The 24,593-nt window shown below is 40.5% G+C and overlaps 1 long non-coding RNA gene across 1 annotated transcript in view; it reads right to left on the reverse strand.

Annotated features, from left to right (window-relative positions):
- Positions 1–12,696, reverse strand: part of LOC136711779 (uncharacterized) — a 37,227-nt gene extending 24,531 nt beyond the window's left edge. The window contains exons 1-2 of the long non-coding RNA XR_010804776.1: positions 12,636–12,696; positions 12,274–12,462 (exon numbers count right to left, since the gene is read on the reverse strand). This is a non-coding gene — a long non-coding RNA (uncharacterized LOC136711779). The remainder of the gene's footprint in view (positions 1–12,273; positions 12,463–12,635) is intronic.
- Positions 12,697–24,593: the final 11,897 nt, after the last annotated feature.

The raw sequence follows: 24,593 nt of genomic DNA on the forward strand, positions 1-24,593 counted from the left end.
TTTCTGTAACCGGATTTGTCGCCAACAAACCGCGACAAATCTGAGGGCCCTATTGTACAAAGTATTGGAAAAGAAAGTGGCCGACGAGTGCCTTTTCTCTACAGATTTGACTGTCGACGATGCTCAACTTTCAAACCTGGAGCATTTAATGGCTGATGTGAAAAAGACTGAGGGGTATGAAAACTGGGTGGCTATGATCGCTGTTGTAAGGAACGATGTTAGACCATTTCATCAACATTTATATAATCTGATCAAGAAAGTCATGTTTAATGAACGGTTGTTTATTTTTAAAATAGCACATATTATTGTTTTATACATGTATGTAATCGATGTGTGTACTTATAAAATAAAAGCCGGTGTAGTAGTGGATATAGAGCAAGTAACCAATCAGTTGATATCTTTTTGTTTAAATAATGGGAAAAATTCCTGTATGTGTAATACTTTTCTCAATTGCTTAAAAATGGGTTTGTACTCTGAAAATGAATAAAAGAGTCATTTTCTAAATACTTTGGTCATTGTTTTTGTGTGCTCTTACAGAATGTCTCGACAAGCTCCTAGGATGAAGAATTAGTACTACAACCCCGCCAAAGTAGGGAGTTTGGGGGGTCGGAAGGGATTCCGGAGAGGGCTGTCAGAGCAGGGTATTAAGGCAGATAAGATAAGTGTGGCCGAGTGGTTGTCTGCGCAAGATGCTTACACCCTACATAAACCGTCTAGAATTAACTTTAAAAGAAATCGTGTGTATGTTTCAGACATAGATTCACAATGGCAGGTGGATGTAGTGGATATGTCAAATTTATCAAAACATAATAAAGGGCACATATTCATGTTGACGTATATAGATATATTATCAAAATATGTGTGGGTGCGAGTGTTGAGGAATAAAACCGGCGTTGTTGTTACGCAGGCCTTTAAAGATATACTCTTGCAGGGGCGCTGTCCTAAAAAACTACAGTCTGATAAAGGTAAAGAGTTTCTCAATAGAGAATTCCAGAATCTTTTGAAAAGACACAAAATACATCATTTCACCACAGAAAATGAGCTTAAGGCCTCGATTGTGGAGAGATTTAACAGAACTATAAAGACAAAAATGTGGAGATACTTCACAGCTAACAATACTCGAACGTATCTCGATAGAGTTCAAGAGTTTGTGAATGCTTACAACCACAGTTATCATAGAAGTATTAAAATGAGACCTGTAGAAGTGGATAAGAGTAATTCTTTTAAGGTCATTAAAAATGTCTATGGTCCGTTTAAAGCCTCAAAGAAACAGGTTTACAAGTTCAAAGTAGGAGATGTTGTAAGAGTTTCAAAGCTACGGAGACCCTTTGTAAAAGGTTATGAGCAAACTTTTTCGGATGAATATTTCACCATTACCGAACGTGTGCCTCGAACCCCGCCGGTGTACAGGTTAAAAGACTATGATGGGGAGTCTATAGCAGGTACTTTTTATGAGGAGGAGTTACAAAATATTGTAGTGGGGAATAATAGCATATTCAGAGTAGAAAAGATTTTAGGGAAAAAAACTGAAAACAGGAAAAAATATGTGTTGGTAAAATGGGTGGGGTGGCCTGAAAAGTTCAATAGCTGGGTTTTGGCTAGTGCGGTGCGGGATATACAGCCGGTATACAAGTGAAAGCTCATGGGGGATGTTTCATTATGGGTCATGAAGATGGAAGAGGGAGGACTTTTCAATTTTGGACATCGGAGTTAAAAAACAGTGGACTTTCACATTACAAGACGGTTATTATGAAAATATTGAAGAGATGAACAAACAGATCTCTGGAGGGAAACAACCTGTCAGATTACATTACAGTTTGATTAAAAATAAAGTTTACATGGAGTCCGCATCTAGGATAAGAATTAAAACCAGCGGTAACCTAGGCCGGATTTTAGGGTTTTACGCCAACAAGGAGGATGAATTTAAGGATATAATAGCTCCATACCCCGCGGATATCCGCGCAGGATTTTACACCCTTTATATCTACACGGACATCATTTCACACCAGAGGGTGGGGGATAGTTACGTCCCCCTTTTAAGAAATGTACATATTAAGGGTAAAAACAATGATGTGGTCACAATTACTTATGACAAGCCATACTACGTACCTGTCTCCAAGACTCATTTTGACAATATTACAATCTAAGTGAAATCAGATCAGAATATTGACATACCCTTCCGTTTTAGTAAGGTTATAAGCAAACTACATTTTCGACCTGTGAAACATTGTGTACACGGCTAAAATGACTATCATGAGGGGTTATGTCGATCCTAAAGACTATGTGAACTATTACAAAATGCAGGCTGGTAACGGTTTGCCAGGGTTCGCTGGGGCTAATGTGATGTATGGGAGTGGAATAGGTGGACTCTTTCGAGGACTTTTCAGGATGGCTATGCCTCTTCTCAGGAGAGGTTTTGATATAGCAAAACTGCATCTTAAATCAGCCGCCAAACACATCGTTAGCGATGTGATCAGCAGCGCTACGGCCAGATCCAACAACAACGATAATCAGGAGGGTTCGGGTCTAATGGTCCTGGCCAGAGGCTCTCGTAAAAGACGACGCCCACCCGGAGGGCAGAGAGTGGTAGCTAACAAAAGACAGAGACTTACTTATTCAGCGACAGACCGTAGTAGAACTTGTAAGAGTAGGCAGCCAAAAAAGAAGAAGAAGAAGAAGAAGACCGTTAAAAGAAAACCTAAAATAAAGTCAAGAACCTGTTCAGGATATATATTTTAATCATGGCTTTTGTACACAACATGTCGGAAGAATGTGTGAAATCAGAACTGGATCTGTTTACGGTCCCTTACACACAAACGAGTATCGATAAAAGCATCTATGTGGAGATTTCGCCTCTTTCTGCCATTTCAGAATCCGCCCCTCTGGAATTTTTCATAACCGGTAATGGTGAAGTTTATTTAGATTTGAATAATACCCTTATTTTACTCACTTGTAAAATTGTGACTGAAGAAGGACAGGCTATCGAGAGGGAGGCCAAAGTGGGGGTTATCAACTACCCAGTGGCCACCATCGTCTTGCAAGTGGATGTAACCCTGGGGGATTGACTGATAAGTCAAAGCAGTAATACATACCCCTATAGAGCACTGATGGAGTGTATACTCAATTATAGCGAGGAGACTCTAAACAAACAGTTCAGCCCCGGGCTGTTTGCCAAAGACACACCGGCCGCCATGGATGTCAAGGATCCAGGTGGCACCAACGCGGGTCTGAAAAAAAGAGCAACATTTTCTACAGCAAGTAAAACAATTGAGCTTTTTGGTCATGTTCATTCAGACATATTTTTTCAAGAGAAACTGATGCTCAACGGGGTTGATATTAAGATAAAAATGATTCGGAACAAAAATGAATTTTGTCTGATGAGCGATGATGATGAAAAATATAAACTCATTATTTTATCGGCCTCTCTGTTTTTAAAAAGGTGTCTGTTTCACTGGCTGTTAAACTAGGCCACGCTCAGGCACTAATGACCACTAACGCCAAGTACCCCATTGAAAGAGTCTATATGAAAGTGCACAGCATCGCGGCAGGAACTCGCGTTATGAATCAGGAAAACCTCTTCCTCGGACAGCTCCCAAAACATGTCATTATCGGGCTGGTGGATAATGACGCATTTACAGGGTCATATACAAAGAATCCATTTAATTTTAAACATTATAATGCAGAATTTATAGCTTTGTACGTTGATGGCACGCAGGTCCCCGCCAAACCTTTTCAACCCGATTTTGAAAATGGTTGCGCGGTCCGTGAATATTACAGTCTAGTTCTCGCTACAGGGAGACATCTGAAGGACCAGCCTCTGCTGATGAACCGCGCTGAATACGTCAACGGCTACACTTTGTACGCCTTCAACCTAACCCCCGATGAAGAGTGCAGGCAACATTTCTCCCTGGTGAAAACAGGAAACATGAGACTGGAAATAAGTTTTAAGCAACCCCTAGCTGGTACTGTAAATATGGTTGTGTACGCCGTGTTTGACAATATTATAGAAGTGAATCAGAGAAGGAATGTGCTCTATGATTATTATTAACCATGAACACCAGAGAGCTCACGGCTGTCATGAACTGTAACCCCTACACTAAAAAGCTGTTTCACGGAGTCTATGCCTGCGATCAGTTACCTGAATTGAAGCTAAAGAACTTACCCGCCATGTTTATAATAAACACTCACCCTGAAACCATGCCTGGAGAGCAGTGGCTGGCTATTTATCTGACGGAAGATCATTGTGGCGAATTTTTTGATTCTTACGGAAACCCTCCAGATTGTATTCATTTTCCAGCTACGATCAACAACTTTTTAATAAACAATTCTAAAGAACCGGTTTATAACTGTCGCCAAGTGCAAAGTCTACAGACTACAACCTGCGGTCAACACTGTGTGTTTTTCTTATATCATAGAGCTAAAGGTCTCCCCTACACAAATGTTATGACGCTGTATGGCCCTGATTTAGGAAAAAACTATAAAACTGTGTCCTGGTTTGTTCAAACATTGTGTCCTAATAATAACTATGTTAAATACCTAACATGTATACAGAATGTCTGTTCTTGTAAAGATTTAAAAAAATGTCATGCGTGTTAAAGAAAAGAAACGCTTTAATACAAAAGCATTTTTATTTGACATAATCCTATATAATCATTACATTATAAAATGTTAAAAAAACATTACAGAATAAGAATATATCATGTTGTAAAAATTGTGTAATACATGTCAAAATATGGATATACAATGTAATAAAAGTATCAAACGTTACATACAAAGACTTTGCTTTTCCCCCTTTCCAACTGCAAGTATACATTTATACCGTTAATAAGGTGTCCATCTATGTTTTGATGCAGGTTTCATTCTTTTCTTTCTGGCGGGGGGTTCAACCCAATCACTCTCACCGGCCTTATAGAGGCAGATTTTGTTACGGGTGGTTTGGTTAGGGATTGTTGATTGAGGCATGTTCAGACACGCCAAAGCTTGGAGGAAATCTCTCCACCCCGTAGGCCTCCTACTATCCAGAATCTTATTAGAACTCGTTACATTCTTGATCAGATCAAACATGTGCGATCCTTTAATCACCCGAACCTTTAAAAATAAATTCACCTTGGTTATTCCAGGAGGTCACCCGAGGGGTGTTAAACATTTTATGTAGAATATATTTTGCATTTCTTTGACTTCTTACAGGCATGCTTTTCAATACATCTGATAAAACCACATCTGCCTCTACAGGGTGTTCTTCTTCTTCTGTTTCAATAACCGCACTACTTTCAGAAAGCTGCTCTTTCTCCGAAGGCAACATTAAAGTTAGAGTACTCTGGCTTTTTGCACCCTGTTTAACGATACTCAGATATCTCTGTAAGGCGGCTGTATAAAGCTGTACTTTTTCATAAGGGTTTAAATCGCATTGCGATAATATAGACTTCATTTCAGAGTCTAGATTATTTTCCACAGTCTGTCGGAGGGATTCTGGAGGCGGCAGGGTTTTTGTTAGTTTGTCAAGTTGTTCTTGAGGTACCAAAAACATTTTTTGGGTTTATTCCATCGCTACTATACAGATCTGGAAGCTAGAAAGTTGGTTAAGAAAGGCAAGGCTATGCTCAAGAGGGGTCCGATAAAACCACCTTTCTCTTCTTTTTAACGGATAACTTCTTGTTAGTGAGGATCTTCATAACAGACTTTTGTTGTTTTAGTTCACCCAGCTGAAAAGCTGTTAAAGGTATATTGCCCTGTAGAACGTTTAAGGCGATTTCACATAAAGTTTCTATCAGATCAGAAGGGGCGGCCAACAACACAGCTTTCCTCTGACGAGGATTACCCTCATATAATATCTTTAAAAGTGGTAGGTTTCTTCTTATCTTAGCCAACATTCTATTTTTTATTTCTTCTCTTTAGCACGTAGACTACAGGCCAATCTGGGGGCAGCAAACCCACTCTGAGTCGATAGTCTTCAGGAGTTTGCACTTTTAAATCCAGTAGCAAGTATCCGTAAGGGTTTTTAGTCGCGTCTTCGAATAATTCCAAAAATAATTTAGATTCTCTGGGGTACATTTGCCGGGCCAAAGTGTTCACCTGCAGCTTATCTCTAGGATTTTTGAAAATAATAATATAATTAGCATTTAAATTGATCGTTCGACTCTTTTTACCTTGAAAAAATAAATTTTGAACTAGATAGACGATGCTCAAATTTCTATGGTGTGTATATTTTGTAAAAGCTTTCTCCACTTCGCTATTGTCACTAGCCGTTTCCATGAGATCGTATATCACTATTAAATTGCATTTGTCACTGGGTAACAAATCATCATCACAAAGCGATGCGGGGACACCTTCCACAAATTTAAGATTTTTAATTTTAACCATTAGCTCATCGTACAGAGGTTGCCAACATGAGTAACACCAAACTATGTTATTGAGAGTTTGGGTTATAGCCGTTGCAGAATTCTCTAAAAGCCTTTTAAGAAAAAAACTTTTACCAGAATTGGAAGGGCCCGATATAATACATGAAAAGGGGTGTTGAAGTCTGTTATCGAATCCCCCGTCAATATCCATAGGGTAGCGTATTATAGTCTGGCAAAAGAACTCTTTTGTTGTACACTTCCCGAAACCTTTTCTGTAGTGGCCTGTTTTCGAGAGTGTACACCTTATTATTTCGGACGATCTGATTTCCGGAAGTAATCACCTCTTGAGGTTGAATTCCTTGATCTAGGCCTGCAACATAATTTTGAACCAAAGTCGTTAGATACTTGATATTGATCAGTTTCTTGTTAGTGTGATTCAAAGTTATACCTTTCACCTTCATACAGCTCTTTCCTGAAGCTGTTTTATAAGCGTATGTCTTTGGACCCCCAGAAACAAACTCTACGATGTGATCTTGGGTGTCTAGTTCATTTCTTAACTCGCCCAGATAATCTCCAAGCAGCGGCATCCAATCACCCAGTCTGCTGACAAAGACTACAGAGTCCGTATCATGATATAAAGTTCGCTCCTGCAGACGCTCCATTAAACTATACAATTCTAATCTAGCATAAACTGTTGTAAAAACAGCTATAAAAACGTTGACATTCCCCGGCTTGGTCGGGAAATCCTGAGGTCGTCGCCACTGAACCTGAGCTACTCTGTCAGTTACAAAGCTAAAGTGCGACACATCATGCTCTTTGGAAAACAGAAATTGAAGAAACTTCGATGGATCTTTAATCAAGGTAGTGTTTATTCTATTAGTCCGCTTTCCAGATTTACCCCACAGACTATTTAGAATCAGTTTTGATATCTGTCTCTTCGCTGGGTTTACAGTTATGTTGCTTGGATCAAACCTGATTCCCTCTTTTTCAAGATATTTCTGAATATAGCTCTCTTTACTGGTTTCATCAGTACACCATGAAGGGTAGCCGGAAGCCTCCTGCTTCCCTTTAAGGTGTGTCATGATGTAATCGGCAAAAAGCGTGTCAGATTTTTCAGAGAAATCCAAGACCTCGTACACTTTACCGACTCTGTAGCCTTTCTCAATTGCTTTATAAAGCTCCACGCTGCACCACACCCCTGTCAATGACCTCTCATCATCCTCATGTGGACACTCCACCATCAGTTTCAACGCACGTTCTACATAGCGGAAACATCAATTTTCCCGAAGCTCTATAAGGCAAAACTGGCAAGACAAGCCCCCTGGGTGGATACATCGTGACCTTGATTAAGCCAAAGTATTGCTGGAGATCGAGAAAGTCGCAATAAATTATGGTGGGGTGTCCTACGGGGTAAATTTTTGTCTTGTTGACAAAGGGATACAGGCTAGTGAAATCATAGTAATCTATTCTCTCCTCAGCCTTCGCCTCGTAATGTAAACAGATTGCGTTCGCCCTCCGAACAAAGCGTCTCTCGGTTCGAGACGTTCAGGAAAATCAAAGGTTTTCATAAATGTTCATACACTACCGTCCTGTTTTTTCATAGCCGTCCACTCATGTTCCCACATCACTTTCACAGTTAAACCATAGGTGTTTTTTAGAGTCTCGATTCTTTGTAAGAAATCAAAGTGCATATCTCCACAGATTTGATGAGTGATAGGATTAAAAGTGTTTGCGTCAAAGCACCGAGGACAACCGTGGTAAATACAACCGGCAAACTCATAAGCCGTACGAACCCCATTTTCCTCTGAAAAACCATCCAGAAAGTAGGGACCCATTCTAACCTCACCATAATTCAAAGCATGTCTGATCAAGATGTTATGATTGTCAGACATATATTCCAACCATTGGATGGAGGCTGGATGGATGGAGAAAAACTCTTTTGTCGGGATCTGTAATTGTCTGGCGTTGTAATGGCGATGGTGTTTTTCTGCAAGAAATTGGCTCAAAACATTTTCATACAGAGAGAAGCTATTGTCGTACACTGTAAAAGGTCAAGACCCGCTGTCTTAATGACTTCATGCCTGAACCTAACACATGATTCTTTAAGGATCAACACATCATTTCTACAATAGGCGGCCATGTCCTTTCTGAAATCAAAAATGCCATCCTTAACCGTGTCATAACAGTTGAAGAAGTCCTGCCTTTCCCGAGTCATCATGGATTCAACCCCATAATAACTGGGTGCCGGGTATACGCCTCTATAATTCTGTGTTTTGACCGTGTTAAAAAAGTGGCAGAACCAGCCCTTTTCTCGCGTTTCAAACCCCAACGCTTTAGGTAAAGCGCTCAGTTTCATGGGTAAGAAGTTGAGCGAGTCTATGTAACGCTGGTTGAAATCATGGTCTGTGAAACACATTATTTTACAGCCCTGCGCTATGATGTCGGGGGTTACACTGCTTTCCACCAAATATTTTGTCAATATATAAGAGTCATACCCCCTAGCGTTATGAGCTATGAATGTGTAATCTCGATACTTTGGACAGCGGTATTTTTTAAAGAAACCCTCAACACATGACTCACCGACCGCAGCCCACTCGCGATCCAACATGTCTATACAGTGAATATAATTCGCTATATGAATGCCTCCTTCCTGCCTACACTCAAAGTCATAAAAGACATACTTATTATGTAGGGGTACCGGTTTAACAGACTGTATGAAACATTGGTGTTCGGTCTCGGGTGTTAAGTCGGCGTTACAGAGATGACACCTCAGAGCGGCACACTTGTGGGGTTTATCCTCTTTATAGGTGTACTGTCTATAACACTGGAGACAGAATTTTGTTTTATCGCAAGGGCTGATGTTTTGACCCGTACCCCCTCTAGGTATTTTGTGTTCGGAAAAACAGAAAGCGGACCGACAGATCCTTAAACAATCCTTACACCGCACTGTGGGAGCTTCACCCTTTTGACATTGCGGATGGTAACACACATTACAGTACCTGGCGATTTGATGGTTCTTCCTATCATTAAAACCCTTGTAGCAAAAATCACAGACGTACGAACAACCCAGAAAAGCCTTCAAATTTCTAATACCGTAGTAATGATTTTCGTGAAGGAAAAGAAACAAAATGTGGGGGTTAAACTCTGAGTGAGAAATGTATCAAATACATCATTTATCTCACAACGGTACCAGACTACGATCTTAACACCCGCCACCTCCTCAAATTTGTGGATATCTGAGAAAGTCACTATCTCCTGTTCCGATAGACCCGCTGCCTGATGCATTTGCAAAGCATCATGCAAAACCTGCTCTGCAACTATATTAGGTTTGAGCAGGCGTACTATACTATACACAAAGCATGTTCTGTTATTTGTATTACCCTCATTCACTATTTGCCTGAGTTTCTTATGAATTATTTCAGTCTTGAGACAACTTGACAATCTCCTACGAACACCATCCTCAGGGTTACGAACAACGTTAATGACCAAGACCAGACTTTCATCGGCCAGGATGGAGGCTTGACTCTGAAGCAGGTTTTCAATTTTAGATAGAAAAGCCTCAACATCTAACTCATCACCTCTCATTATGGTAAAAACACTGCTAAATAATGAATCCGCTCTCAGCTCCAACTGCACCACATCCTGGGGTCTAACACGTTTGGTAATTCGGTCAAGCATATCAAGCATATCATGCATTGTAACAAATATCTCGGCATAATTGTCGCTGTTGAATAATTCTGCAAAGCTAATTTCAAAATTACGGAAGTTTGGTCTGTCTACGTGCTCTACACCCCCATCATTATTATCAGCATCGATATTATGGAAATCCCCACCACCACCAGCATTTGATCTATGGTTACTAACCCGAACATCTTCAGCCACTTTGTTGATATTTTGAACAGCGCTAAGCTCGCGACTAAACCCATTGTTAACACCTGCAGCTTCACTGTTCTGACCTCCGCCACAACCCCTTTGTTGTACATTGTTTAAAGCATGCTGAAGACCTTCAAAAGTGTCAAAACAATTGTCATTTACAACGTGGTTAGATGCATACTCAGGAACGTTTTCTGTTGGAGCAGGACTAGTAATAAGTTGGGGTTGTTTTGTTACATTGTTTGCGTTCGGAAGGGGTAGGTGTTCTAAGGAATCAACCATTTGTAACAAGTCAGAATTTACAGAGGGATACAAGTATATAGCAGGCGCCGGTCGGTTGTTTATTTCAGCCACCATTTCTAATAGCTCGGGGGTAATCGGTACATTTGCTATGGTCTCAGGATCATTCGTGTCAGGATCATTCTCTCTAGATCTTTTGGACTCCTGCTCGTGAATGTCTGCATCATTGGTCCTTTTATTACTTTCAGACATGTTCAATCCCTGATCCTGTTTATATAGCTTGCTAAGGCATTAATTAAGATTGTTTGACCCTCAATTACCTGTCTTTGGTTATTCAACACTATATGTAGCAACTCACGCAGGTCCGTAGATGCCAACTCAACCTGTAGATTGATAGTCTCCCGCAAGGTTGTAGTTAGATCTTCTTCTTCTTCACTTGATACCTGACTGGTGATGCAGGCGGTCCAGGCGGTTTTTGGATATGCGTAGGGGAGTCCTGGCTCCTAACTTGCGGAGACACCCGGGGCGGTTTCTCGGGGTGTTGTTGGTGAATAACTGGGGCTACCTTGCTGCGTAATCAGCCGCAGTAATGAACTGTCTGAAATAGACTCCGATGAACCTGAAACACATGAGAACGGATACGTTTAATCACAGACGGTAACACACAAAAAAAAAATTAATAATAATAATTTAAAATAATAATAATAATAATAATAAAAAATAATAATAAAATAATAATAATACATAACAATGATAATAATAACATAAATAACATCCTTAAACAAACAATACATTATTATCATAATTTGATTTATGTAAACCTATACCTTTTAAATGAACTATTCTTACTCTTATTAATACAATAGTGCTCAGATTATTATAGACCATTCATAATAAAAATATATATATAAATGTTTAAAAGAATAACTACATCTAGAATGTTGTATTACAATAATAGACAACGTTAATAATTGTCTCAATAAAGCATGTGCTACGAAAACATTAATAATAACAGTCTAAGTAAGTACATTCTAAAATGCCAAGAACCCGGACAATATTATCGTTTCATAAATAACAGTTTTAAATACTCAGTTGTAAAAACGTATGAACGATGCAAACAGACCATTTAAATGCAGACGTCTTCTTAGATCCGGCGTTCCTGGGGCTACCTTGCTGCGTAATCAGTCGCAGTAATGAACTGTCTGAAATAGACTCCGATGAACCTGAAACACTTTCGGTGTCTTAAAACGGAGACATGTATAAACATAAGTTAATAACCTAGGTTAGTCTGGGTGCCGCAGCCAGTTTACTTTCACTTTCAAACGTAGACTACTACAATCCTTTAAACACTACAGATCCCAGCATGCCTCGGGGCCAGACTGCGTGCGCATCATTCTGCTCAGATGGCTCGGCGCAGGCCCTCAGCACAGCACGCCCGGACAGCGCCAAACAATAGAGCCATTGTGCACACTGTGTACAATATAACCACGGCTCCATCTCTCGGAGTGATGGAATAAAGGTCTCACTCACCCTCGGAACGCGTTATTTTCTGTCTGGATAGATCCTCTGATAAAAACACAAAATAATATAAAAATCCGCCCGTATAGATCCATAATTTAACATCACACATCCTGGTGATATTTATTACATGTATAAAATGGAAAGTATAACTTATGCGGCTCAGCGTTTGACGTGCTGGGTCGCTCGTCATCTAATGTCGGGAACAAATCTGAAAGTAAATATGGTTATATGAAAATAAAATGTACATACGTTCATAACGCGTATAATTAATACGGTCGATACATTATTAAATGAGTCTTACCCGTGTTCATTGATTCGCTCGTGTAGAAATCGAGCACATTGTACGGGGCGCTCGGTAATCCTGCAGATACACGGGTGCTTGTTAGAAACATCACGCTGTGCCTATTATTTATAAATATTAAAAAAATATATCAATAAATAATAATACCTAGTGTAAAAGGCTCTTGAGAGGTTTGAAAATCAGCGTTTCCTATAAACAGAATTTAAACGTTTAAATACAATTCAAATATATTTAAAACATTTCAAATATTAGATTTCTTAAATACGTATGTAAATGTAGCATATTTTTAATCTTTCTGAACTAGTGTACGGATATCTAAACACTTCGCAATTATATTTCTTGATTAATTGAATTATACTTACCATCAAAGTTTGAGAAGTTTAGTGTCCGCTCCGCATGGTCGTGGCCGGGCATCCTGATGTCTCTTTGTGTGTTCTGGACCGTGCGGGCAGCGTGTTCACCAAATGGACTGAATCTCCGCCGCAAACCCGCATTTAAACACCGCGCTGTGCGCGTGAACGCGCTGATGACCACCGCAATCCCCGCAAACTTTCCGTTCACGCGCTTGAAAAAATGTATTTGACAATCCGTAGGGTGGCGCTCGAGGATAAGTAATCTAAGTTTGTTCATGAAACTATTGGGCTTATTAGATTTATTTAACCTTAATATCTTTAAATGTTCTGTAAATTACACGTATCTATCGTATGTTGTACATCATGTACAATGCTTGTTGTTGACATATGTTTAATAAAGTTTTCTGTAGGTCTTTCCATTTATTTTGATATATAATATATATATATATATATATATATCCCTATGTGTTTAAAACTGTGTAAAGAATATATTTATGTATATATATTTACGTTTAAAATGAAATAAATAAAGTTGTCTTTTCTAGGTTTGTATACATCTCTTATTATATTTTATTACATTCTAAAACCAAAATACCTATTTAGACAAGGGGGCTTATTAAGTGCTCTCTCTCTCTCTCTCTCTCTCTCTCTCTCTCTCTCTACAAGTGATTGATGTTACAACATCCCCCACCACTACCACACGTGTTATCTTTTAACACATAGTGGCTGTATGTACCACCAGATTCCTAAATGTTTTGTGGTAACCATCATTCGTTAATTAAATCGTTATCATGTTTTTATATCTTCATACAGCCTAATGGTTAAGAATAACTCTTATATCTTGATAGCCTTATAGTTACAGGTTTCCAACATCGTTTCAGGTAGGATTCTTTGTTATTGTGTTAAGTTAAACTTTTTTTTTTTTTTTTTTTTAATACAAGTGGCTAGATAACAGCTCGTTCTCATCAGAATCTGAGCCCTTGAGATAAGCGTTCCAGCCTGCACTCGGTATATATGTAAACACACACACACACAAACACACACACACACACACACACACACACACACACACAGAGGATGTGCTGAGATCGTATTGAGTGTATTTACTTAATCTTAACGCATGAATGGTTTATATTACATAATAATTTGATGTTTGGTTGCTAATATTATTACAAATGCTGCTTTTATTGAGTTGTATTGAAATGTCCCAGTTTCTACATATATAGTCTATGCTTCTTATATAACATATATATTCTATAATTCTTCTATATTTAAGGATTTCTTAACTTAGTAACGTTACATTGCTTTTACATCACCGGGTGTTGTGAACACACACACACACAAACACACACACACACACACACCTTTAAAACTTCATAATTTTATTTATTCAATCTTTACATTGTATCTGTTATTTAAATAATACATTTGATATATATTCTGAAATGCAAGAAAATATTGGTCTTGGGTTGGTGTAGTATTTACTGAGATTATGCTGTTACTGAAAGTTTTAATTTACATTTTCTGTATTACATTTCTTTTCATTTTGCTCATATTCAGGATTTTCTAAAGTTCAGTCCATCTTGTGTCTCTCAAGCTGTCCACAGCCCCCACCGCTTCTACAGATCGCTATCTCTCAACACATTCCATTATCCGGGGGTTGGGGGCCCATCGCCTCAAACGTAAACAGAGCCGCTTCTTAAATTGAAAACAGACCCCACCTGTCACCAGTGCCCTGTTAGCTCCGCCCGCAAATATTTAAATTCTTCACCGATCCGAGGTTACTAAAGACGTAGACAGCTCCTCCCCACCCCCACTTGCTCAAAAAGCTCCAGACTGACATAACCCTTGTCCATTTGAAAGAGGTAACAGCTTTGGCCCTGTTGAAGAGACAGCCTCGCGGATCTCGCTTAAGTAGAAGTATCTATGTTACTAAAGAATCGGGAGGGCTTTAATAGAACTCTTTTGGAGCTTCACTCGCGTAGGGAAAAATAGCTATTCTACTAAATAAATCGGGAGGACTTAAATACAACTCTTTTGGAGCTTCACTAGCGTAGGGAAAAATATCTATGTTTTCTAAACAATCTGAAGGGTATACATAGCGCTCTTTTGGAGCTTCACACGTATAGAGAAAAATAGCTATTTTACTAAAGAATCAGTCTGGCTTAAAGACAAATCTTTTGGAGGGTTTGAAAAACAGTTGAAGACCCCCACCACCCTGCACATTCCTTTGGAACCCATCAATATGGTAATTATTCTGTGACGCGGTACAAGCACCCCGCACCCCCTAGGATGGCCCCCCACCCCCTAGGAAGGGCCCCCCCACCCCCTAGGAAGGGACCCCCCCCACGAGTTCAACTCAAGTTCAAGGTCAAAAGGTCAAATCCCCCCTTAACCCCCCTAGGAAGTGGCCCCCCCGAGTTCAACTCAAGTTCAGGTCAAAGGTAAAATCCCCCGCAGCCCCCCCTTTCGAAAAAGTGCCATATATTACTACTGTTAATAACTATTAATAATCCTTTGATTAATTTGTGCACAATATCTCCTTGCTTCTAATTCTTCTTTCAGGGAAACTGGTGCGTATCCAGGGGGAGGCTACAGCACGCAATATCAAGTCGAAATATCATAATGAAGAAATGTCAATAAACACAGATATGTGTCTTTCTTCTAATGGTGTGTCTTCCAATAATGATTGGAGTGGAGTCTCTAGTGCAGACTCTTGCCTGGACTGTTGCTAAAGGGGTTCCCTGTCCTTGCTGCTGCACACATCCTGTAAACCCAAGCATTCTGGTATAGAGCAGGGGCCTGATATTCATAGGGTTTACTTAATCGGTAGAACAACTAAGGTGGGGGAGGGGCCAGGGGATGAACTCTACCATGAAGAAGGTGTAAGAGGACATCTGAGGCCACAGCCTACAAGGATGCATATGACCAGTGGTTCACAGATGGATGGAAAACTGGGGGGAGGGCAGGGCTCTACCATTGACACTGGATGGGAGGCCAAGGCAAAGAGCCTACAGGCTACTGAGGCCCAACTGAAGCCAGATTATAGATTAAGTGTATTTGTCAAACTGAAAGTGTGGGCAGCTTCTCCTATCTTACCTGTTACACGGGCCTGGTGAGCGAGTGCAAATGTCTTGCAAGAACTGTCTTGAGCAATTTTCTTCGCCCTTCCTGTGAAGAGACTGAGTCACACCTACAGACACACCAGCTTCCTCTTTCTTACAGAAGAGAATAATAAGTTCTACTCTTAACTTCGCTGTTTACTGCTGTAAATCTACCTGGCATGGCATCAGACATGTGAAACAATGTTGCAATTAGTTATTTCTGGCTAGTCCAATTATGTCTGCTTGTGATAACATTGCACAGTCTAGGTCAGGGGTAGTCAATAGGCAGACCGCAGGCCAAATCCGGACCACCAGACTGGAACGCAAGAATAATTTTAATTAACTTATTATCATGATTCCTTTGTTTTTGTTTTTAATGTAATGTTACAGAGGTTTGTTGCACTCAGTGCTTGTTATTGTGTGGAACATAGTAGCAGCCCTTCCTGGGTATTAGCCAATAGGATTTTACTTATTAATATGGGATGTCCTATATATATGGGATGTCCGGTTTGTCTGGATTGGGGCAAGAGCCCCCATTTGTACTCATCAAAAAAGCAAAAAAAAAAAAAAAAAGGTATTCAGTTTTTTTTCCTGATTTCTATAAATAAACAGCTAAACTTGCGGATCATTTATTGTGTGCACATATTTCAACCTCGCCTCTAAAATATAAAAGTGCATACACATGACTGGGAGGGGGGCACAGTGCCATAGCTTGTATTCACCTAGAAACTCCTACATCAGCGCTGCAAACAGCTTATTTCCAATGAAGACGCATATTTCTAGCAGGTGCACAAATCAGGAATTGTGCAACCTCACCCGTTTCAATTACACAGACCCACTGAAATAGATTGCTGTGATTGACAAGCACCAGAAACTGCATCTATTTTGCCTGTATGTCAAGTGATATGTGATTTTGCGCTGGTGATATGTGGTTGTGAAGCAAAGATATGTTTGAATCCAAATCTGCCTGATTTTATGGAGATTTTGAGCTATGTTTTATGACTTCAAAAATTACTTAGAATTGTGCATTTCAGGTCTCAAATTGTCAAAATTTTCTGGTGGAGGACCCCTAGATCCCTGCCCTGAATTACTCAATCATCTTTGCCCTCATTTGCCAACATTAATTTTTTGCAGTTCACAGTAGGACAAAGGGGAATGGTAAAGACTTGAATCTAATAAGACACGAAATGCTTGAAAAGTTTCTATTGTTTATATATATGCCTACAATAATCTTTCACAAATTTAAATTAAAAGTGGTCTGAACCCATTTTAATACTAATATTTACACGTATTTAAACGTTTTATTTTGTACTTTGTCAAATGAATTCACTAAATATAAGCAACGTTATATTACTAGTTCACAGAATTGTGTGTCTGTGTGTGTGTGTTGGAAAGGGTAATTTGAAGGGGATCCCCCCCTCAGATGTCTGGACCTTGAATATACCTTGACCAAGAAATTTGGACCCTGACCTGGTCTAGGTCACTGTACATGTGCCTTTACAGAAATAAATGAGCCCCTATGATGTTTATATTAGGACCCATTTGAGCTGTTGAGCACCAGAGCACCATGGTGCCCACTCCCCCCAAGAACAGAGTGGTAGTTATAGTAGGAGACTCGATTCTTAGAGGCGTAGATCACACAGTGTGTTCTAGTGATAAGGAGACCTGCATGTTATCTTGCCTGCCTGGTGCTCAGGTTGCAGATCTCCCTAAACTAGTAGATGGGCTACTGGCCAAAACCGCGGGTAATCCCCTGGTCATGGACCACATTTGAACCAGTGACATCGGAAAAGGTTGGACAGAGGATCTGCAAGACAAATTTAAAGAGTTAGGAACAGAACTAAACAGCAGAACCTCCATGGTAGTTTTCTCTGAAATACTTCCGGTACCACGTGCATGACAGGCAGAGATTAGGAAGTTTAACATGTGGTTGAAATCTTGGATTAGGGATGAGGGTTTTAGATTTATGGAGCATTGGTCTTTCTTCTGGGATAGATGGGACCTGTGCAAACCGGATAGTCTACATCTAAACAGAAGGGGAGCTAATGCATTGGGAGAGTGTATGTGCAGAGTAATTGAGAATCTTTAAACTAGGGACCAGGGGGGCAGGGAGCTCTGAAAATGGGATATGTTCCACTAAGGAAAGAAAACAAAGGGTAACTGCTAGTCGTAAACTCCTGAAGTGTTTGTACCTCAATGCCAGGAGTATAAGGAACAAGATGTTAGACCTAGAAGCCACAGTGCTGGCGGGTGACTATTATGTTGTAGGAGTGATGGAAACATGGCTTACAGAAAATGATGAGGATGAATACAAGTTGAAAGGATACACACAGTATAGGAGAGACGAAAATCGAAGAGCTGGTGGGGTTGCATTATATGCCAGAAATGACATTAAGACTCAAATTAGATCCTGCTAATGAAACAGAATCTTCGTGGGTTAAACTTTTAAATAAAATATCTGGAGGATTAGTGGTACGAGTGTGTTACAGACCACCCAACTTGGATATTCAGAAAGATATTGCATTGTATGGAGTATCAGGAATGCATGTAGCAAGGATGTGGCTGTTATCATGGGGGATTTCAATTTCCCAAACATAGATTGGGAAAGCCCAGTTGGGACTACAGAAGCAGAAATATAAATAGTTGAGCTGGTAAATGACTGCTTTCTAACTCAATTTGTCAGGGAACCAACCAGGGAGAGTTCATGTATTGACTTGATCATTTCAAATGACCAGGATAGAGTCAGAGGGACACTAGTCAGAGAACCAATGGCAAACTGTGATCACAATATTGTTAGCTTTGAGGCATTCTTTAAAAAAACAAGGACTAAGTCTAAAACAATGATCTACAATTTTAGAAAAGCAAATCTTGAAGGTATGATGCAGCACTTACTACTGGAATATACTAGTATTTGTACCAAAACTTAACAAATTGAGGACCAACAAACATTGGCCAAAATGGTTTAATATGCAAAAAATATCAAGAGAAAGAAAATGCTGTATATGCATACAAAAGGTATAGAGATTAAACAAAATACAAAGAATATGCTGAACTGCAAAGAGATCTTAATAAAGGGATCCGGAAAGCAAAGAGGGAAATAGAAAGAAACATAGCTCTTGGAGCTAATACTAATGCAAAGAGCCTTTTTCAATACTACAACAGCAAGAGGTCAATAAAGTAGGAAATTAAACAGATACAGAGCAAAACGTTCTAAATGAGTATTTCACACAGGTTTTTACACAAGAGAAAACAGATAACATGCCACAGGTTAACATTCAAACACTAAGAGAGATCAGGATAAATGAGGAGGAGGGACGAGCAGAATTAAAAACAAACAAATCACCTGGGCCAGATGGTATATTTCCAATAGTACTTAAAGAAATTAGGGAAATTATTTATTGGACACTAACTGAAATATTCCAAATGACACTTTGAACAGGGGATGTGCCAACTGACTGGAAGACTGCAAATGTCATAACAATCCACAAGAAAGGGGACAAAACCGAGACAGAAAATTACAGACCAATGAGTCTCACCTGCATTACTTGTAAAATGTTGGAAAAAATGATTAGACAGAAAATAGAGGAGCATCTTAATGAAAACCATATTATTGGAGATAGTCAACATGGGTTTCATGTCTTACTAATTTATTATAATTTTTTGAACATGCAACTGCAGCTGTAGATCTGAAAGCATATGATATGATATACTTAGATTTTCAAAAAGCTTTTGATAAGGTTCCACACCAAAGACTGAAACTGTGTGAGTAGAATGGTGGGCTCCATGGGCGTTCCCAAATATTTTATGGCATGTGACGTCACCTGATTAATATTCCTACATCATATCCGGACGGAAGTGTACACGCATATCGCCCTAATCCCCCAACGATGACCCCCCTTCATCTATCGACCCGCCCCCCTCCTTCTATCGACCCCCCCCCTCCACACACACAGCTCAATTCTGCAGGCCTTTGTTCTTGCCGGAGAGTGTGAATGTTCAGAGTGTGAAGGTGTCAGGTAGTGTGGGTTGTGACCCCCCCCCACCTAAAATAAAAAAAGATTGTGTTAAGTTAGAATAGCTCCATTGTTTCAGTAATAGTTATCTCTCTCTCTCTCTATCTTGTAATGAGTTCATTCTTTTTTTAATTAAATACCTTCTAGTAAAGGCCTTCTAACTGTCTTAAAAGTTCATAAGATTTAAACTTAACATATTGTGCAATTTCTTAGCAGTCCCTTATCCTGGCTTACAAATGTTACAATATACCACATTATTTTCTTACATTCTTAACTTTTAGACCTCATTCATTTACTGTAGCAATCTAAGTAAAGTGCTTAGGGTGAAAGGTTTTTTTTTTATTTATTTTAGCTCTCTCTCGCGCTCTCCCACTCTCTCTCTCAGTTGAGGGCTGAGTGATGTCCCTCAATGTGACATAGCTCACAACGAGGGGGGGGTGTGTGGGTGTGGGTTGGGGGGGGGTTATGTTTATGCTAATAGCTCCTAGATACAGTCCAGGGGGCTGACCACTTGGTGAAATCAAAATAGTCTAATCCCTTTAACAGATATAATTTATCAAACGTGTATCAAAACTCCAAATAAATCTTTTGTTTGATCTAAACGCTTTCTGATTAGTTGCTACACATTACCAAAAGGGTGGCTTAGCGGGTTGTGGGGGTGATGTGGAGGGTTGTGTTACTGATAAGGTTGTATAGGGCAGGGTCGGTGAGAACACGGGTGGTGAGGGTTTTGGGCAAAATGTTGACAAGAGGGTCGTTGAACCAGTGATTATAGATAGACCGGCCTATAACAATTTTGAAATTATGCAGCATTTTAATTTTGCAGAACTTTTCAATTGCGACAATTATGCTGAAATATTTGTCAACATACACAAGGCCTTGCAAAGCATGATTGAGCAGGTGGCTGAAAGGGTTAGACCCCGAGATGTCCTGTTAGAACTGAGGGGTGATGATTTGTTTAGCAACCTGTCTGTAATGCTGAGGGGCTCCAACTTAGATGTTGAGGAATTTTTGGCTAAAATTGAAGCCTTGTTACAGAGTAACGCTTCCATCTTAGCCAATGAAAGTTTGACCCTGGTTCTAAATGTGGTGCGTGACCCTGAGGGAGGGGCTAGTAGAAGACAGTTGTCAAAATGTTTGAAGAATGACATAATACAGAATAAGATCAGGCAGTTAGTGGTGAGCTCCGATGGGGACAACAAAATCTGTTTTGCGTACAGCTTAAAAAAACTGCTCACGCCCGACAGCCCGGAACCCCAAGCTCTGCAAGAGGCCTTAATGCTTCATCAGAGTGTTGGTTTGACCGCCCAACAGATGATCGCCTTTTCAGACATCAAGTCAAGTTTGAGGAGAAGTTGGCTTTAAAAATTGTGGTGTGGTACCGGTGTGTGATAAATGACGTGTTTGTGAAATTTCAGACGCATTCTGCCCCCCACGAACAGACGCTGTTTCTCTTCCTTAATGATAGTCATTACTTTGGAATAAAGAGTTTGACGGCTTTTTTGGGTTGTTCGTACGTTTGTCCTTTCTGTTATGCAGCGTTCAACGATAAGCTTAAAAACCGATGTGCCGGTTACTGCAATGTTTGTTTCAGCCCCCAGTGTCATAAGGGATTGTCCCCCACCATCCACTGTACGAGTCAGCGATAGACAGTGCAGCAAAAGCAAAACCGTTCAGGATCTCCTGAGCCTGTGCATCCTGTCGACATCCATCACTTTCGGGTAAGACATTCTCTTTAAGCCTTGATCGGGGGTGTTGCGCTTTTTATATGGTCTCTTCACTACGTCACGATAGCCCGCCCTCTTAGAAGAGAGTGGCCCCAGCGGCTCCGGCCCCACCACCAAACCCCCACAAGTCATCTGTTTCAGTGTCATCACCGTCCTTCAAGGGGGAAATATAATCCATAATCCAACATAGTCTTATTTTAATAGAGTTCAGTTCAACACATTTGATCAAGGTACCAAAAACCTTCATTTATATCGGTTATGACATCTTTCAAGAACGGCCAGTCAGTACCATCAAAAGCGATTTCAGTCACCTGTTTTTCTTGCTCCAAAGCAACATTGTCAATAGGGTTTGTAATAACGGTCCACCTAAACAACAACTTGCTGTCATCAGTCATAGTTAGACTCTTAACAACTCTTCCAGAACACAGAAAGTTTTCCCATTCACAACTTTCATAGCCCTGTCTCATAGGTACCATTTCTCTTGACCCCTCATGCAATGCTTCTAGCACCTTATCCACATGTTCAACATCTCTCCAGATGGTTACCTTCAGCCAGTCCTCATAAGAGTATTCAATTACTTTCTCAAAAGGTTCCGATATAACATCCTTCTCATCCAAAGCGAAAAGCTCCACACCGACATAACCCAGATCCCTTTTAAAGCGGTAACCTCATCGCTCACCACCGGTCAGTAGCCAAGACTGCTCAATCTTCAACTTGGTGAGCGAAGGAATCCTAGCATGGGTTTTCTTATCATGGGGTTTCTCGTTGATGTTGTTGGACATTTTGAAAAGGTTGGATTGTTTCAAGCAATGAGAAATAAAGCTGTGTTGTGTAGCGCTGAATCTTAAATAGAGAGGAGATTTTACGGGGAGGGATCATGGGGAGGTACACTTCTGGGATAGAAGGAGGGGGGTGGGTCGATAGAAGAAGGGGGGTCATTGTGGGGGATTAGGGTGATATGGGTGTACACTTCCATCCGGATATGATGTAGGAATATTAATCAGGTGACGTCACATGCCATAAAATATTTGGCAATGCCTATGGAGCCCACCATTCTACTTGTAGGCATTAAGGGTAATATACACTCACCTAAAGGATTATTAGGAACACCATACTAATACTGTGTTTGACCCCCTTTCGCCTTCAGAACTGCCTTAATTCTACGTGGCATTGATTCAACAAGGTGCTGAAAGCATTCTTTAGAAATGTTGGCCCATATTGATAGGATAGCATCTTGCAGTTGATGGAGATTTGTGGGATGCACATCCAGGGCACGAAGCTCCCGTTCCACCACATCCCAAAGATGCTCTATTGGGTTGAGATCTGGTGACTGTGGGGGCCAGTTTAGTACAGTGAACTCATTGTCATGTTCAAGAAACCAATTTGAAATGATTGGACCTTTGTGACATGGTGCTGGCCTGGCACCAACAACCATGCCACGCTCAAAATTGCTTAAATCACCTTTCTTTCCCATTCAGACATTCAGTTTGGAGTTCAGGAGATTGTCTTGACCAGGACCACACTCCTAAATGCATTGAAGCAACTGCCATGTGATTGGTTGGTTAGATAATTGCATTAATGTGAAATTGAACAGGTGTTCCTAATAATCCTTTAGGTGAGTGTAAGTAGATGGATTATGAACTGGTTGATGTCTAGGAAACAGAGGGTGTTGATAAGAGGAGTTGCTTCTAACTGGAGTGAGGTTGTTAGTGGAGTTCCACAGGGATCAGTACAGTACCATTGCTGTTTCAAATCTATATTAATGATCTGGACTCTTGTCAGATTTGCAGATGATACTAAAATAGATGGCTCAGCAAGTACAATCTTGGCAGCACAGGCTATTCAAAGGGACTTAGATAATATTTAGTTGTGGGCTGACACCTGGTAGATGAAATTAAATGTAGACAAGTGCAAGGTAACAAAAATGTCCACTATAATTACACTATGGGAGGAATAGAACTAGATGAAGTAATGTTACAAGAGGTGCTGGGAGGGGTGATTGGTGTTGCCTATTAATTGGTGTGTTATTTATTATATTTATTTTATTACGGAGTGTTGTAGATTTCTATTTTCACTTGTCATTAACTTTTGTACTTATTATAATACTTGTTAATTTTCACTTTTTGATTTGCTTTGGGTTTTTTTTCACTTCATTATATTTTCACTTGAAGGCAACATTCTTCACCAACTGCAGACACTAATTAAGGACACACCAGTCTGATTGGGCGGTGTCCCCCACTCCTTTAACTAGCACACCTGTTTTCATTTATCTCCTGACCCCTAATGAGGAGAACCTGCTTTAAAATAAGAGTGCAGAGAGCAGTCAAGACAGCCCTGGGACTGAGAAGGAAGGAGGACAGCACTGTGGGTGGGCAGGCGGGCAGGCGGGCAGGCGGGCAGGCGGGCAGGCGGGCAGGCGGGCAGGCTTGAGGAACAGAGGAACAGAGGAACAGAGGAACAGAGGAACAGAGGAACAGAGGAACAGAGGAACAGAGGAACCTGCAGACGGGAACAGGGGAATTGCTCATGGTAGGATAAGTACTCTGACGTCCTATGGGAAAACTCTCATTGGTTTTGAACACATTTTGACTGATTGGTGTGCACCCTTCCTGGCTCCTGGGTGCCTTTGTGTAACATGACTGTGGTATCCTGAGCAGAAAAATACATGGTTAATTTGGGAATAGATACTGGACTGAATTTTTTTTGTTTTTTTATCCTACTTATTTGACTGGTAGAGATGGTTGGTTCCCCCAGTGGTCAACTGAGCCCAAGATGGAAAGCAGTGCACCTGTGGAGAGAGACACACTGGGGAGAAGGATAGCAGAGGGACGTGAATGGGAGAATAACATTGGTGGTTTCACTTACCAGGCCTCAACGACGCATCCCTTCTAAATGTCCTTTCCTTGTTTCTCTCTCCCTTCCCAGGAGTGGTGGCAGTACAGAGCCTGGTTCAGTGGCTGACACAGTGGAAGGGGGACCCCGTACTGCCAAGCCCCCCAGAGATCCACCTGCTATGAACTTGAATGGACACTTGTAACCAAGACTCCTTTCTGCACATTTGCATTGTGATTCTGGGACTTTGATTTCTGGGGGGGGCAAGACAGGCTTGGGTTTTAGTGTAGT

The sequence above is a fragment of the Amia ocellicauda genome, chromosome 16 (genome assembly GCF_036373705.1).
Source record: "Amia ocellicauda isolate fAmiCal2 chromosome 16, fAmiCal2.hap1, whole genome shotgun sequence".
NCBI classification, from domain to species: domain Eukaryota; kingdom Metazoa; phylum Chordata; class Actinopteri; order Amiiformes; family Amiidae; genus Amia; species Amia ocellicauda.